Source organism: Carettochelys insculpta, chromosome 3 (genome assembly GCF_033958435.1).
Source record: "Carettochelys insculpta isolate YL-2023 chromosome 3, ASM3395843v1, whole genome shotgun sequence".
Classification (NCBI taxonomy): Eukaryota; Metazoa; Chordata; order Testudines; family Carettochelyidae; genus Carettochelys; species Carettochelys insculpta.
Window position 1 is genome coordinate 68,377,269 of NC_134139.1, and position 18,396 is coordinate 68,395,664.

Below are 18,396 nucleotides of genomic sequence, written 5' to 3' on the forward strand. Positions count from 1 at the left end.
GGTGCCTGGAAGCCAGTCGCCATGGACACCGAGCAGTAGCTCCTCATCAATGAGCTGGCCATCCTTGACGCCGTGCTCTGCCAGCTGGCTACGTTGCTCACAGCTGACCTCCACCTCTTCCTGGGGGTGATCTCCCTCTACCAGGGGGGTCTGGAGCCCCTCGAGCCAGGACCCCACCGGCACCCTCACACTAAATGCCCCACTGCCTCTAGAGCCACCACAGCAGCATGGGCTGGTGGGAGTGGCTGGTGTTTGGGGACTGGGACAATGCCAGCTGGGTGCAGAACTTCTGCATGAGCAGGAAAACCTTTGAAGAGCTCTGCCTCTGGCTTGCTCCTGCCCTGGGAAACCGAGACACATGCATGTGGCTGCCCTCCCCCTCAAAAAACATCTGTCACCATCTGGAAGCTGGCTACCCCAGACAGTTACTGGTCAGTGGGGTACCAATTCAGGGTTGGCAAGGCCACCATTGGGGCTGTCACCATGGAGGTAAGGCATGCTCGGGGCACACACCTGTCACACGAAGGGGGGTCCTAGGCAGGGGGTCCCAACCAAGGGGGGGACTCTTGGCAGCTGGGGGCACAGGGAAGGGGTCAGGGAGACGAATGCATGGTCTCCCTCCCAAGCAGGTTGTGAGCACTGTCAATGCCATGCTGCTGCACAGAATGGTCCACGTGGGGGACATGGATGCAGCAGTCGCAGGATTCATAGCGCTCGGCTTCCCGAATTACTTTAGTTCCGTGGACACATCCCCATCTGCACCCTGGAACACAGCATCGGCACCTACATAAACCACAAGGGCTACCACTCAGAAGCACTCCAGCTGCTGGTGGGCCTGAGAGGGTGCTTCTGGGACATTTACATGGGCTGGGCAGGCTGGACACATGATCATAGAATCATAGAATCCTAGGACTGGAAGGGACCTTGAGAGGTCATCAAGTCCCGCACCCTGCCCTCATGGCAGGACCAAGTACCGTCTAGACCATCCCTGGTAGACCTTTATCTAAGCTGTTCTTAAATATCTCTAGAGATGGACATTCCACAGGCTGGGTGTTCCAGAATTCCAGACTCTGCCTCTGCGTGGAAGATGGGACGTATGTCCTGCTGCAGGATCACCAAGTCAGGGACGTCACCATGCCCTATGCATGTTGGCACATGCTGCCTAACCCTGCAGCCCTAGATAATGTGGCCGTCCACCGTCCACCCTGATCCCACCCAGAAGCTGTTCAACATGCGCCTGAACCAGGACCACCATGTGGTGGAGTGGGCCTTTGGGTGCCTGAAGGGCTGGTGGCAGTGTCCCCTCACACAGCTGGAGGTCAGCCTGCAGAATGCCCTGCAGATGGTGGAAACCTGCTGCATTCTCCACAACATTGTAGAGAGCAAGGGCGAGGCATTCCCCCCCGATGGTGGGTGGCCAAGTCTGGCCCTGGCTTCAAACTGCCAACCTCTGACCCAAGCCCCCAGGCCCACTGAGACAGGATCCACATTTGGGAGACTGACACCCAGCACCCCACGGACACCCCCACACACATATGTCCCTCACCATCCCCCAACACCCCACATATCCACCTCCCAATGTCACCCCAACAAGAGCATGGGACACGGGCGGTGCAAAAATAAAACCTTTAATGATAACTACTAACTGTCTGGTTTGTATGAATAGCAACATAAAATCTACCTACAGTGGGGAAAACTATATACAACAAAGGGAAGGCGGTGCAACCGGGCAGTGGACCGCCATGAACCCCTTTGGCCCTGGGATCCCCTCCTACCCCTGGTCTGGGGGCCAAAGCGGTGCTGGGAAGGGGAGGGCAGCATGGGGATGTTGAGCCATGGGGGGAGGGTCTGGCAGGAGCAGACTTGGCAGGAGCAGGGCCGGGGTTGGGGTGGGCTCAGCAGGGACAGCAGGGACAGAGGGAACAGGCAGGCCAGGATCCCTGAATGCTCCCACAGGACTACGGTCATCTCCAGCCAGTGGCCCAGCAAGTCGTTCCACATGGCCCTCGGCCACAAGATGTGCCTCATCCATGTGGAGGTGCTGCTACATACCGTCATCCTCAATGGCCAACCATCGTGCTCTCCTGCTCCGAGCCCCTTGTGGCGTGGCTAGGGGTGGTGAGCGGTCCCCCTCCTCCGCCAGGCTGTCCAGGACCATGGATGGATTGGTGCTTTCCTGGTCCTCCTGCGGTGTGTCATTCTGGGAGCTGTGCTGTGCCTGGCCCAGGCCCGCTGTGGCTGTGATGCCCCCACCTCACAGGCTAGGGTGTGTGCCCTGCTGTGTATTTACCTGAGAGTCCCTCACCAAGGTCCAGCGATTCCCAGCTCCCCGTGACCTGGCTTGAGGACTGGGATGAGAGTTTGACCACGAGGTCCCCCTTGTCGCTCGAGACCTCAGTGGCAGCCTCTGGCTCTGGGTACATGGGGCGTTTTTCTGGTCTGAGCTCATCTTCCCTGGGGTGTGGCTCATCTGCCACCATCCTGGAAGAATGGTGGCAGAAAGCTGTACCTGGACCCCTGGAGGCAGCGGAGCTCTCTTTAGTAGAAGCAGGTTGCAGGGCCTGCCCAAGTGGCCAGCAGAGTCCTGGACCCAAGCATAACTCTGCCACAGCTTCTTTACTTGGCTGTGTACTTGATCAGGAGTGTGGGGAAAGTCTCCTTGGGCAGACAGCCCTTTGGCCAGGCAGGCGAATGCAGCCGAATTCTGCTGCGTCACCCCAACTCCTTTAGGGCCTCCTCCTCTTTACAGAGCCCAAGCGCCGTGCATGTGGGTGCCCTTTTTGATGGGGCTGTCTAGAGTCCTGCAAGCCCTGTGAGGGCGGCCCTGGTGCTCCTGGCGTCACTGGCTGCTGGCCATCCAGGCTGGTTGCTGCTCTGTGGCTGCACTGAGGGCGTGCTGCGGGAGCTCATGGGTTTGCTGCTCCTAGCATACTCTCAGCTTCCTGCCATGCGGTTTAGGGCCTGCACAGCTTTAAACACAGTCGGACACAGTCACTGTAGAGCCCTGCTGCCGCCAGCCAGGGCGTCTTCACCTGCCAGCTGGCTGGCACCATGGAGGATTGCTCTTTCGAAAGAGTGGCCCTCAGAGCCTCTATGCACATTTCCTTTTGAAAGACTCTTTCAAAAGGGAGCACTCTTCCTATTACAGGATCAGAGGAACACTTTCAAAAACAGCACTGCGTTCTTTTGAATTTGGATCGAAAGACCGCATTGTGTGTAGATGCTCCATGGATGGATTTCTGAACATACCTGCAAGTGTATGTCGGGGATTTTTCATCCCTCGGGCATTATCGCCCCCGTGGGTCAGGGGGAACAAGCCTTGGGCCATTTAATATTATTACAGGTACAGGATAAACTCAAAACATATAAGCTGCCATTTGCAGCCCTTATAACGGCCATTTTGAGTTAGTTGGTTTCCCTGGTAACCCTGAACTCAGACACCTTACACAACGGATCAAAATCCAGGCCTCCAATTGGTCGGCTCCAGTCATGTTCTGATTGGGCCTTTAACCCAGGCTTCTAATTGGGTACCCGGGAAAAAGTTCTCAAAGCTTCCACAGACTGGAGGACCTGACTGAAAACCGCAAACAAGCTCATACATATTCAAATCATGTCATACATTATTCATAAGAACACCAGATAAAAAGCGGCGCAGCACAGTGCCAGGGGTCAGTCGGCCATTCCTTTCCTGCCAGCTCAGAAGCCTTTTCAAAGAGCTCCTGACAGCTTCCAACACCAGCACCACCCAGCAGGGTCCGCCTGCTGTGGCAACAGAGTGCTGCTATTACTAAAAGAGCAAAAAGCAGCTCTGAGGCAAGTCTGGCAAGTGCTGAACTGGCCTCACCCACAGGGTGAGGTACTGCACGCTTGCCACTAGAGGCCCAGAGCTTGCTACCTCAGCGGCACCATCGATCCCGCCGCCTCCAAGCAGCTCTGAGGCAGATCGGGAGGGTGCTGAACTGGCCTCACCCATAGGGTGAGGTACTGCACACTCACCTATAGAAGCCTCAAGGCCTGCCACCACTGCGGCACCTACGATCTCACCGCCAACCCATTCACCTGAGAGGACTTCGCCCACCGAGACACGTAAAATTCCTCACAGGCCTGAAGTTCACCTCAGGCTTCACTAACTCGGGGTTCTACGGACTACCAAGGACTATATAGACTTTTATAGGCCTAAGGCCTGGCTTAAACCACTAAACTCCTCACAGGTCTTATAATTCCTTCAGGCCATAAAAGACTTCTTGTGAGCCCAAGGCCTGACCCGGGCATACTAATTATACTGTAATAACACTGTGGGTGTCGGGTCCCCGCATTGGGGGATTTGGGGTCGCTACCCAAATCACGCCCTTCCAGGGCCGAGGGAGGGACGTACCAGAAGGATCGACCCTCAGGGCCGGACCTTAATGCCCAGGATTATAATCATCAGCTCACACTTGTATTAATAATTTTTACGGTTAAAGTTTATTTAAATAAGATTAGTTAGCTATTAAATAAGAAATTAGTTAGAATACTTGGTAGAGGTTTAACCTCCCCAGCACCCTTCTACCCTTGTGTTCTAACCCTTACCTTGTTTTTTCTATTATTCTCCAAGCCCCAGTCAGGAAGGTAGCACTTCCCTGGGAGGAGACCCCAGTGGGCAAAGCAGCCCTTGGGTCCCAGCTAGGGTGGATAGCCATACCACCCGGAGCAATAAGGGGAAAGAAAGGTACATTAACCTGTCCCTGCTCGGAACTAAAGAAACAAACTAAATTTCCTAAGCTTTTTCCCTTTCCTTTAACTGCCCTCCTTGTTTCTTAACTGAATAGAAAATACTGTACAAGTCTACCTCATGGAGTTCCTGAATATAATAGTTGTAAGTATTTAAGTAATATAATGTTTAGCATCTTAGTATAGTAGCAATAATAGTTGTAGTTTATAAGATATTGGTTATTGTATTGCATTTGTTATTTTGCCTTACTGTTTGTTCAGTTAGCTTGTTAATAAACTTTGTTGTTATTTGCACCACCACCAGCCGTCCTCCTCTTCTCATCTCACCCTCTTCCCTTAGGGCCCGTGCACAATCCCCGGGGCCCCCTGCCGGAGGTGGGTGGGGTTGGTTGGTCTGCGGAGGGGTGGGGCGACCTTCACTCGTCGCCTGGTCTCCATCGTCCCCTCCTTCCCCTCGCCTAGAGCCCCTTGAGGGTCCGGACGGCCTACTGGTGTGGGGTCAGCGAGGCCTGCTTCGGCCCGCAACTTTGCCCGCACTGACAGTGTAGATGCAGCCATTGAGTTTTTGCTCCATCCAGCTCACGGGCAACACCTTGGGCACTTGGTATTGGTTGCTGGGAATCACCATTGTTGGACTATGGTATGCAATACTTTGGACTGCATCTGCCATTTGTGGTTTTGATGAAAGCGCCTGCTGAGGACGTCTGCTATGGTATTCTGTTTTCAGGAAGCTATATAGCTGAGAGGTCTATATGATTGCCTACACACCAGTTTCACAGGCATATGGCTCTATACACAGGTGGTTGGTGTGTGCCCTGTCTATTAATACACACATGCCATGTTGCCCATGAATATCTTGATTGCTCTGTGATGAAATTGGAGTTGGAGATAGGTGCAAGCTCTTCATACTGCCATTATTTCTACAACTTTTGTCTGTAGGCATGATTCTTGTACTGTCCAATTGCCCCTCATTGATTATTATAACATGTGAACTTCCTATCCTTCCAGAGACACATCTGTAGTTATTGGAATGGTTGTGCTGGGCAGTTTGATGGGAATGCCTCTACATACATTTGTCAGGGCTAGCCGCCATTTCAGGGAAGATTTTACTCAAAGGGGCATGCTTAACTTTTTGTTCATGGAGTGTTTGTGGGTACCCTGAAGCCATCCTTGCACATGGTGCATGTATAGTCTGGCATGTTTGACCACAAACATTGTGGGGGACATGTGTCCAAGGCATTGCTTGTGAAGGCATTGCTTCACTGTGATCTGAGGACTCTGCATGATGGTGGTGATTAGATCAGTTAATGCTATATAATGAGTTGGTAGAAGCTTTGCGCTGGTGTTGGTTGCATCTACGTGTGCTTCTATGGAGTCCAGTTGTTGAAAGGGTGATAGTTGAGATTTTTGACAGTTTATTTGAAACTGTATCTTGGTTAGGAATCTGACAGTGGTTTGGGTCACAGCTGTTGCCTTGTTCTTGGAAAACACTACTATGATGCAATTGTCAAAGTATTTTGATATCCCACTTGTGCAAGTGGGCTGGTGCGACTGCGAATACCTTCATAAAACCTCTGGGCGCTGTTGTGAACTCAAAGGGGAGGATTTGGTATTGGCAGCCTCTTTCTCCTAGAACAAATCTGAGAAATTCAGTATGTGCTGGGTGTGTATATACTTGAAAATTGGCTGTCATTCCTCATTTCAGGGGATGCCTATCTTCTTTCTGTGGTAATGAGATAATGGTTTCTAGTATCACCATTTTGAAGTGCTCACACCGAATGTAGTTGTTTAACCAGAGTAGATCCAGTATCCACTAGTTCCAGCTGCCATTTTCCCTTGGAGGGAGACAATATCTGGAGAAAAGCCTTCCTCCCCTTCATTGAGGTGGTACCCATTCTATCCCTCCTACATGTAACAGATGGGTGACTTCCTTTTGTATAAGGATCTCATGAGAAAGGTCCCTGAAGAGGGACATGGAAGGTGAGTTAGACAGGGGCTTGGAAATGAAGATGGGTTCCTGAAGTTATTGGCACAGAATACTCCATCTGTCTGATGTAATAGTATGCCAAATGAGGCAACAGATAGATGTTGGTCGAGGTGGAGATCTGCTGAAACCTTGACCAATGGTTTAAAATGATTGATGGGATGTGGATGGCTGTAACATGGATGATTGATCCTGGGGTTGTTGGTTTCTGGGTTGCCTCTACCTCCTATGCTGTTCATAGGGTCATGTCAGTTGTGGGTACAATGGGGGATGGAAGCGTTGAGTGTAGAAGCATCCCTGATTCTTCTTGAGTTGTGATGCGTACACAGCTAGAGTCTTTAGGGTAGCATAGGAGCCCTTTGGAGCAGTGCTTCTTAAAATAGCTTCTATGGAACACTGTTGTTTCACGAATAATTCACAGGTGTGCTGCAAGCACCTGACTCTTTTTGATATCATGCACTGATGGTATATATTTTTTGTTATTAAAACCAGATACACTTAATTCTTCATTGCTATGATACCTCATTCAATTACTTTTGTTTATGCTGCATACATTGCTGTTTGGGTTTTTTTCTTTTTTTCCTTTTTTTGTTCTTGGGTCTGAATTTTTTTTTCCTTTCACTTTTCCATAGTTGTTCCACTTAAAAATATTGTTTGATGTTCCATGGTCTCACAAAGTTTAAGAAACACTGCTTTAGAGTATGTAATGAAGTATCAGTAGAATATACAGAGTTTTTGATCCTCAAATGGGAGGTAGTCAACAGGCTTTTAAGGATCTCGCTGATTTTTTTTTAAACTTTGGGCACATTTTTGAGGTACATCTACCTCACCAAGGCAACAGCTACATTGTGCGTGGCCATTTGAGATTGGAATAGATAGTGGACATGAGGAGCATCATTTAATCCTGGGGAGCCAGGCATGGCTACTGACTGCAGGCACTAAACAGTGATGTAGGAGAACAGTTTTTTTTTAAACAAAAAACACTAACTAAGTCATTAAAGCACAGTGGTTGAAGGAAGATTGAATTCAGCACGGAGGGTAGGAAAATAAGGTTGCAAAAATGAGCGGAGCTCAGAGTTGCTGAGGTTCTGACCTAAGCCAAGGGCAGCAAAGAAAGGAACTGAAGGATGGCGGGCAGCACACAATAGTTACTGGCTAGCAGAGGCATGAACCACATACCATGTGTGCACCAGTGGGGTACTGCTGCTGAAAAATCTCAGACTGTAAGCACAGGGCACATAAACACCTTATTCTGAGCACCCAAAGGGACATTCCTCAAGGAGACACCCTTCCTTTTCACTCATTCATTCAGGAACTCGCAGACACCAAAAAAGTTCTCTGAGAACTACTGGAGATGCAAAACAAAAAAATCACTCATCACGTTAAAGACAAAGTGAAAGGCTAAACTGCCTAAAAGACAGATAATTGTTTAAGGTAATAACATAACAGAGGAAGTGATAATTTAAAAGGAAAGAAATACTAAGTCACATAATTTGAGGGAAAGCAAGAACCACATTCACACTAAATGAGTATATATTTATGTGATACCAATTGAGGTCAAGAGCCCAAACTGACTGCTTTTACAGGACAACTGATGGCAGTTACTGGATATAACATAAAGCATGATCCACTTTATACAGAAAAATGACACATGAGTCTGTTAATGGCTCCCATGCCTCCAAACTTTTATTACAGCAGATTTAGGAGCACAGGAATGCGAGTCGTGCAACAAGTAACTGGCCTATAAAGGGAAATAAATTCTCTTTTGTAATCTAAATCCATTCACCTGAAGAAAAAAAATCTTACAGCTAAAGAAAGCTTTACTAAGCAAAAACGGACATTTCATGCCAGCCACATTTAACCAGCCAAAATAGTTCATAAAATACTTCTGGAACACAGTTTCAGATAATCGATGCATCTAAACCCATGAGAAAACTAAAGTAGTAAGACCATAATACCCATTCAACCAAGTTAAGACTTTACAGTTTGATTACCCATTTACCATTGGCAATGTGAGGTATGTAGAAATAATGAATATGTATCTTGTCTATTAAAACATCATCACACTAATTTTTAAAACTTTAATACTTTACTATTTCAATGTCTAACCAGTAGAAGTGAAAAGCCATTGTGTTTTGTAATTTTCTCGATCAGCACCTGCAAACGGACTTCAAGTTTCCAATATAACCTTTATTCTTTCTCACGTCTAAAGAAACAAAAACACAGAGCACTTAATTGTTTATCTGAAATTAACTGACCTCATATTAACTTTTGATAACCAAACTTTGTACTGACTGTCCTGTTGTTTTAAATTGCCAGACATGTGGGGTGAGTTTTACATGTAACTACTACTCATTACCTATCTAAAAATTATTCAAGAATAGAATAAAGACACTTAATAGAAGGGGTTAAAATATAAATGTACTAATGTTCTGAGCCAAAACAGTTTAAAAAAATATGTACAACAAGCTTCCCAAATGGTTGGTTTCAGTAACATTTTTAGCCAAGCTAGCAAAAGCAATCCACGTAAACACAGGAAGATACGTCTGAACCTTGAAAACTGTAAAAGTTGCAGCTAGGAGTAATGACCAAAAGTAAACAGTGTGATGTTTAAGGAGATGGTAAAGGCAAGACAAGGCTAATAAGCAGAAGAGAGTCAGATCACATGGCTGACAAATGTCACTTGGAAGGCTTGGAAAGGACACACTACTTAAATGTGGGGTTTGTGACAAAACATTCCTAATCTAAGGGTGCATCTAACACAAGGAAGTTAGCACTGAATAGCTGTTGTGCATTATAGTCACACCGTAGGTCATTCTGCACTATATTGCACTGTGGATACACTGATTCTGACTTGCCTTTGTGTGGTGTAGCTTAACCCAAATGGGCACTCTTACGGCTTGTCTGCACAGTGAAGAAATATAGCACAGAAAATCAATCCAGTTTATTATTTTCAACTCACTCTACATACAACCTAAGAGAGCACATACGGAACAGGTATGCCTCTTTCAATTTGCATCATTTTGTATCCATGGCAACAACTGGTGGCATACTAAACACATAGCCTTCTTGATTCCAACTTGCAGAGCACATAAGGGGTTACAGGATTCCTCTGGGTCTTGTTTTTACATTCTAGTTTACTAAACAGTATCATGGGAGGTCTCTAAAATTTGTCACATTGGTATGTAAGAAGTTTATATGAATCCACTGAAATTATTTTAAGGTATATGTCTAGAGACAGGTCATAAGCAAAGAAACAAGGTAGGATTTCTTTCAGACATGGAACATATATCTGTTTATAAACTAAGTATTCTCTGACTCCGATCAAATGCTAATGAAGAACTGGCAGGGATACGAGAAGAAAATTAACAGGAAGAGGTAATCAGAAGAGTGAAGGCCACCCTATCTTAGGGTATAAATCAAAGATCTGCTGGGGTAAATTGAAGTGGTGAGAGAGGTGGAAGGAAGAGGACAAGCTAGAATCCTTTCCTGAGTCTAGGAGGTAAATGGATAGTGAATTTGTTTCATGGGAGGGGGATCTTAACCTGGCTTGATCGAACATGATGGAGAAAACGTTGGCTAAAATAAACTTCTTCAGACAGGAGGCTAAATTGTGAGTTAAGTTTCCAGAAAGCATGTTATGATTTTGTTTTATACATAACCATTTCCAATAATCTTATTCATTATCACTTGAAACTTTGTGCCTTGATAATAAACTTACTCTTGGTTTTTTTTGTAAATTGTGCTGTGTGTTCAAAATAACTAAATTCCAAGGTATTAGTTGCAGTGGACTATTTCTTTGGGAACAGTAGCCTACCTATGACTATTCAGTAGATAAGAAGCTGGACACTACAGAAAATACTAAGTATTCAAGAACTGGCGTGTACCAATCCCTATCCAGTACAGACACAGCAAAGGCTGTGTAAGAATGGAAAGCATTACATGTGTGGCCACACACCTGTGATTTCAGGGAGCTAAATCAAAGTCACTCAGACAGATACTCTCAATCAATGCGTACACCTGAAAAGCACCACTGGGCAATGCCATGGGAAAGATACTATTGTACCAGCCTCTAAATCTTCCTAATGCTCAGAAGATTATTGATCGCATTTGACATGTGGGGTTACCGAAGTGCACTAGGGCAACTGATGGGAGCCATGTGTTTATTTTTTGTCACCCAGGCCCTCATGGTTCAGAATTTACCAACAGAAAGGAGTATTTCTCCATGGTGCTCCAAGGCCTCATTGACCACTTTAGCAAGCTCATAAACACCAATGCAGTGCACACAGTTAAGGAAAATGGTGTCCTGGTGCAAACTTGTATTTAGGTACCCAACTCCACCTCATCACCCCAGTCCTACAGGTTCCCTGGGCTTCACCACCCTTTAATTATCTCTGGGCCCTGCTGTTTCATTCCAGTGCTTAACCTGTATTGAAAAAGGGTCAGAGCAGCCTCAGCCCCAGCACAAATTAAGCACTGTCAGGAAGACCAGCAGTCCTGCTCTGAAGGAAATGCCATTGCCACCAGCAGCAGTGCAGATAAAAGGATAACATGCTATAGAACGTATTGCCAACCCTTCTGAGCTGCTGCTCTGGCTTGTAGTGAACGGTTCAGCTCAGGACAAATGCCAGTTAATTTAGAACAGTCAGGTGACAATACACTCGATCTACAGCAGTGGTTCCCAAACTCTTCAGCATCATGCCCCACTTTTGATTTTTGAGAAACCCACATGCCCCCCAGACCTCTTCTTTACCATCATCCAACCCACTTTTAACAAAAAAATATAATTTGCAATTTGAAATAAACAGAAAAGGTTGATATGAAAGTGTTATTTAAAATTAAAAATAAAACACAAATAATTTTTCTTGACATCTTATGGTTGCTTGGTACAGCCCCAGCTGGCCAGCTGCCTGAGCCCCATGCCAACCTCCAGAGCTGCCCATGCCAGCCGCCCACCCACGTGAGACCTGTGCTGCCAGAGCCACCAGCTACCTGCTCACCCAGCAGCCACTGTGGCCAGCCATCCACCTACCCGCTGGCCACCTGAGCCCCGCGCTGCAGGGACCAGCCACACACCCACCAGCCACCCACCCCAGCTGTGGGCCAGCTGCCTGAGCCACCCACCCAAGCCCCACGCTGCCAAGACCAGCTGTCCACCCACCATCCCAACCCACCTGAGCCCCATGCTGCCAGGGCCAGATGCCCAAGGCCCACACTGCCAGGGCCAGCCACCCACACACCGGCCCAAGCCACCAAAGCCCCACACTACTGGGGCCAGCTGCTCAAGTCCTGCTTGCTGGGGCCAGCCGCCTGAGGCCCACAAGTCCTCCAAGCTGCCCAGGCACCCGAGCCCCACAAGCTGCCCATCCAAGCTCCTCCCTTACCCTCTCACAAAGCTAGGCGGCCCTGAGCCCCGCATCCAACCCCATCCTCCTCCTCCTCCCACCCCCCAACCCACTCATTTGCAGAAAGCATTCAAGCTCCATGTGGGTCTTTGCTGGCTGGCTGCTTTTTATAGCGGCTGCACCGGGTAACCCACATAAAATGGCAGGGGCTGAAAGCTGAAGCAAAGGCTGGATCTTTCTTCAGGTGTGGGGAATGATTGGGAGGGGCTGGGTCACCTCATGCCCCCTCTGGAACTTCTTCATGTCCTCCCCAGGGTGGGGGGGCAGGAAACCATGATCTACAGCACAACAGTCCCAGTACCAAGCCTTAAGGTATCAATTCTGGTGTTTCGATACACATACGCTTGATAGTGTACACTATCTTCTGCAGAGAGAAATAAATATAAAAATAAATTTAAAAAAAATCTGCTTACTTTCTCTGACACACATAATATTCCTGTCATTATCTACTCTAAGTTAATTGTTTTTCACTCAGCCAATCATAGGCAACTCAACATCTGATATAATTGCTATTAGTCTCACATTTGGAACAGCATTCATTTGCATACAATTTTTAATTTATTTTAAAGATATAATTAAAAATATAACTTGAAAACATGCAGCCATCATCTGCAGAGTGTCTGAAGTTGTGTGTTTAGCGTTTTTTTTTCCCCCTCCAATTGACACTGTCAATCTGAGTACAAGCTAAATTTATATTCTAGGAGGATGCTATTATTTGGATTGTTCCAGTTTCAATAATGTATAAAAAATGATAATTACTGCAGCCAAGACAAGTTAGGCATTTTAAGACTCACTGTCCCAGGGGTGAGCAATACTTTTAATGAGGGATCACTCCAAGAGTTTGATAAATACTCTAGGGCCGCACTCTTCCATGATATTAATGGAGGAGGTACAGGGTCTGAGATGTAGGTTGGGAGCAGAAAGGAACTGGGGGTGAGGGACTGGGATGCAGAAGTGGGTATGGGATCTGGGACAGCATTTGGGTAAAGGATGGAGTTGTGACCTGCAGCAGGAGACTGGTGTAGAGAAGAAGGTGCAGTGTCTGTGAGGAGGTTGTGACCTGGAGGAGCGGTGTAGGAGGGAGTGCAGTGTCTTGGAGGAAGTTGTGAGCCAGATCAGGACTGCAGGAAGGGGTGCAGTGATTTCAGTTGTGACTGGGAGTAGGGAATTGAATGCTAGGAATGGGCAGGGTTAGGAATGTAGGATGGTTTGGATTACATGGGGTAAGGGTACAGTGCAGGATCGGGGGCTGGTGAAAAGGAGGGGCTAGGGTACCAGAAACAGGCTCTGGCCTGGACACTTAGGAAGCTCCCAGCTAGCAGGCCAGATGTCTTAGCCAGGGTCCCTGCTTTCCATACCCCTGCCCTGGCCACTGATGCCAGGCGTAGCTGACTCTGAATGGTGCCAGACAGATGGGGGCAGGGTACTTTGTGCACTGCCTGTCCTGCCAACAGGCAGCAACCATTGGCCAGAAACAGGTCAATGAGAGCTGCAAAATTTTTCTGGGTGGGGAAGGGAGGCAGTGCACAAAGCCTCTCCCCTGCTCCCAACAGAGTGACAGTGTTCAGAAAGCTGCTCTGAGTACAGAATGGGGGCACAGGAGACCAGAAGTCTGACTGAAGGTCCTGCAGGCTGAATCCAGCAGCTTTGCAGGCTGGACCCAACCCATGGACTATATTCTGCCCACATCTGCACTATTCAAAGAATTGAATTTAAGCCTAAAAAATAGAATTATAAAATGCATAGGCCAGTCAAAAAAACTAAAACAGCATTGTAAACCATAATAAATGTTGAAAGAATAAAATTACATAGATTATATGTAAACTGAACATTTAAAAAGGAAATACCAAGGAGAGACAATAATATAATCTGTCTGTTTGCACAAGCGTGCGTGTCAGTCACAGATGCTTTGTTAGAAATAAAATTCTCTTGCACAAATAAAGCTCTCAGATTTGTAATCATTGAATTTCTCACAGGTTGACAAAGAACCAGCCCTTTATACCTATGCATTTCCAAACATTACAGATTTTCAAATATTCAAAATATTTAAATATTTATTCAGAAATTGCATAACTTGGAATGGTTCTCCATTTATTCCAACATGTAGTTTCGTATGAGAAGACAAGATAAGTTTGTCACAGCAGTGGGAATGCAATTTTAAGTAACAACATGATTACGTGTCAGTAGAGACACACACATCAAGGATCCCATAAACGTTAGTTAATTTCATTTTAACCATGAAAGGTAAGCACTCCTAAAGAACCCTGAATTTTCACTTTAATATACACCCTGCTGCCACCCCTTAACAATTAGTTTACTTTGATCTAGCCCTGTTTGAAAGGGAATTAGATCAAGGTGAACAAATAGTTGTGCGTGGCAGCAATGTCCACAAGTTACTATAAACACAGCGTTAAATGATCTGTTTTTACCATGCCCATGCCATGAATCATGTATAATGTTAACATGACAAGCTTTGTCCTACTTTTTCCATTTTGAGTAATTCTAGAATTTGACATACCCTTCCCTATATCTAACATATCTTCAAAAAGTGAACTGACATTCTCCAGTAGTTATCAACTTCTAATGCATTTGTCTTCAACATTGTGCAGAAGAGTCCAGAGTGGTACCCTCGTGAACCAATGATCTCCTATTCAGGAAAGAAAGAAGCAAGGAACCCATGACCCAGCGTCTGGATCCAGCATTCGAGGCTCAAGGCTCCCCACCCTCTCATTATCCAGCCCATAGCAAGGTAGGCCAGAGTCAGGCAAGTCAGGACCAGATCCAGCTCACAGGTTCTGCCTGGTGGGGGCAGGAAGCAGCGCCGCATGCTGCCAGCGCTCCCTCTCTATGGGTGCAATCTGACCAACCAGAACAGCAAGAACAGAGCCCGGGAGGGGAAGGTGAGCTGTCTCAGGTAAGCACACCCCACCATAGCTTGCTCCTGCACCCTACCACCTGCCCCCCTGCCTTCAGCCCACTCATGCCTTATCACCCACCCAGATGCCCCCAACCCCAGCTTGCTCCTGCACACCACCCCCCCAGGCTCTGGGTCTGGTGTGCAAGTGAAATACCTTTTTTGTTCATCTTTCGGTCAGGGACCATGTCAGTAGTAGTGTGTGTGGGAGTGATTGTTACTTCTCACTCATCCAGCTCTGACTGATTTTTCTGTGGGTCATAGGCCCCCAACATAAAGAAGGTTCTCTACCCCTGAATTAAGATAGTATATGCTGTAATCACTGGAAAATTAGCACAGTACTGCCAATGCCAAACATTCAAAAGTCATGACTCAGTCCCAAAAAACTTATGAGATTTAAAATATAATGTTAACACATGTTGATAAATTATGGACTCATTTTGTTTTCTGATCTTTTTGGGGTCACTTTTTTCCAGCTTTTGTCCACAGCTATTAGTGGTAAAAATAACAGAAAAACGCAAGATTCATGGAATTATATAAGATTAAGGTTTGAAGAAAGCTAGGAGGTCATCTAGCTCAAACCCTGCTCAGAACAGGACATTACATAATTCTCACATAATCAGATGAGTACAGCAGCAGTGGCTTGAATATAAATAAGAAAAACCTACACCAACATGAAAGTTGACAACCATGCAAACAGTACAGTCTGCCTCCCTTCCCATTGTTATGCTAAGATTTGCCATTCATTGTAATATCAACAGTAGGGGTAGGGAACTCCCAGCCCAGGGGCGAGATCTGGACCCTGAGGCCTGTGGCAGGGTGGGGTATTGGGATCCCCAACGGCTGGATCAGGCAAGCCGTGGCTGGCTCTGGCCCAAAGGCTCTGCCAGGGGGCAGGGCAGAAAGCCACTTCATGGAGCACTGCTACTGCTCACTGCTGTTCCCACAGCTGGGGAAAAGGAAGGGGAAGTGGCAGCGGCAGCACTTCCCAGAGGCTTCATCCTACTGCTCTGATGGGTTGGAATTCCAGCCCATCAAAGCAGCAAAGGTCAATGCCTAGGAGCTGTGGGAGGGGGTGCAGAGCCACGTGTGTCCAGGGATGCTGCCCAGGTAAGCTGCAACCCCAATGCCCAGATACCATGCTCCCAAACAGCTCCTGCACCCCCACCCACACTCCACACCCCCAGCCCGCTCCTGCATCCCCTCCCATCCAGACTCCCACCACTCCGGGTCAGATCTCCACTCCAGCCCATTCCTGTACCTGCTTCCCAGCCACACCTGCAGTCTAGTCACATAACGCACTCCCACACAGATCACCCATCTACAGCCCACTCCTTCACCCCACTCCTACCCCGATCACCCCTTCAATTCCCAGCCTGCTTCTGCACCTCCTGCCCACCCAGTCCCTGCACTGCCAAGCCCACTTCCTGGCAGCCCCCTTCCACAGCAGCCCCAGAGCCTCCAGGGACCCATAAAATGTACTTGCCCTGGCTCCTCAGTTCTGGGGCTGATGTGCAAAGGGAATAGGGAGATTATCTCCTTTTCTGTTGTTTTTCAGTGCAGGACCACATCAGTGAGATTTATTTTTTCTTTATTGTGCTTCTCACTTGTGCAGCCCCTGACTGATTCGTCTACAAGTCAGTAATCCCTGAGCTGAAAGAGGTTCCCCACCCCTGATTCACAGGTGAATCTCAATTTTAATAGGATAATGCGCATATAGGCACTTTCTAAAAGATACCAAATATAAGAACTCCACCTGTAATTCCACCATAGATCAAAGCTTAAAATAAAAATATGGGAAATTTAGAAATTTCCAAATCACTGTCCCAGGCAACATGCCCTGCTTTTGTATCTGGATTTTGGTTTACATTAAGGGTATGATTTTGTTTTTAAGACCACAATAGTTACTGATACAAGCCTACTATGAAGATACTTTATGCTAGATTATTTTAATAGCCTCCCCATATGGTAACAAGTTCTACAAAGTACAATCTCTTTCATAAAGTCATGGAAGAACAGAAAGATAGGCCCAGTAGAGGTTTGGGCTCTCTTACACTCATAATATTTGAATGCCACATTTCTGTATATGCATAAAATTTGCAAATTCAATAGTTAAATTATGCATTAGAGCCTCAAAATCCAGTCCCACCTTTTATTCCTTACATCCAACTCTGACCCATCTCCTGCATCTAGCCCTGCACCCTGAGATGAAGTGGCCATCACAGCATTACACGTATGGGCCATCTCAGCAGTAGCAGAGGCTCTCCCTCCCACATCAAACCCTTGCTCTCCAGGCTGCTGGGGGTTCATTTCAGCACCACCAGATCATAGATGCTGCTGCTATGGCTAGGGACTAGCCTCACAGAGGTCAGCCTACTCCTCCCTGCTGATTTAAGGCTTCCTGTCTATCCCCATACCAAGAAGAGGTGCTGTGGGTTCTAGCAGGAAGGCCCAAGGAGCACAGTGGGATCCAATCACACCACCTCCATACAGAAGTCTCCACCACCCCTGTGTGAAATACATTTTATGTGCACCAAGGCTTGTGCAGATGTGCACCACCAACAGAAACATGCTGCTGGCTGTGGGAAGCTGTGGGCACTGTGTTAATCAGCTAGGGAGCCTGAAAGTGCAACTGATATACCATTAAATGTTACATTGCAGTGACATGACATTACGTTACATTTAGAACTGGCTGAAATTTTTTGAATTTCAAAACTTCCCATCTTAGGGGGGGGAAATGAAATCTTCACATCTCCCTCCAAACCAATCCCAATTGTATTGTAGATTGGACTTCACATATTTCTGTACAGTACAGATGTTGAAATTGTCCAACTCTTTAGGAAGTTGGATCAAAACGCACAGCTGTACCTACAGTCAAATGTGGTTTATGACCTGGCATTATGAACACTGTGTTAAGGACAGGAAATGGAGGAGGAAGAGTCATCGGCTGCTTCTCATACCACTCAACAAGTGCACTATCCCCCATGCCTACAATCAAATTTTTAATTGCTAATGACGTGCCCACATATGCCCCCTTTCTGGGTGGTCCCCTCTGTATACCCCACCTTAAGCCGGCACCAGTCGACCCGCGGGGGCGAGGGAGGAAGTAGGGAAGCGAAGCCGCTCATTGAGAGCTCACTCCTTTTCTTCGGCGAGACTTAGAGTGTAATAGGATGTGTTAGAAGTATGGCACTAACTCTGCCCCATAGGTACGTAGCGTGTGTAGAATTATCTGAAAGCGATGGACTCAGGCACAGTGTAGGTCTTAACTGGCTTTACTCAACTCAATTGGTTGGGATTGTTGACAGTACCGTATGTCAGCGCCGGTAATTCTACCCTACCGTAGTTCCAACTCTAGAAGCGAGCAGAGAAGAGCAGAAGGT

At 47.1% G+C, this 18,396-nt stretch overlaps 1 protein-coding gene across 7 annotated transcripts in view; it reads right to left on the reverse strand.

Annotated features, from left to right (window-relative positions):
• SDCCAG8 (SHH signaling and ciliogenesis regulator SDCCAG8) overlaps positions 1-18,396 on the reverse strand; it is a 160,133-nt gene that overhangs the window by 140,740 nt on the left and 997 nt on the right. Inside the window, exon 1 of one of the 7 annotated variants that reach the window (XM_074990095.1) lies at positions 18,079-18,098. The exons of the other annotated variants lie outside the window; for them this stretch is intronic. The gene's annotated coding sequence lies outside the window, so the exon portion shown is untranslated. Of the gene's footprint in view, positions 1-18,078; positions 18,099-18,396 lie in introns of those variants that run through there. 7 annotated transcript variants of the gene reach the window in all.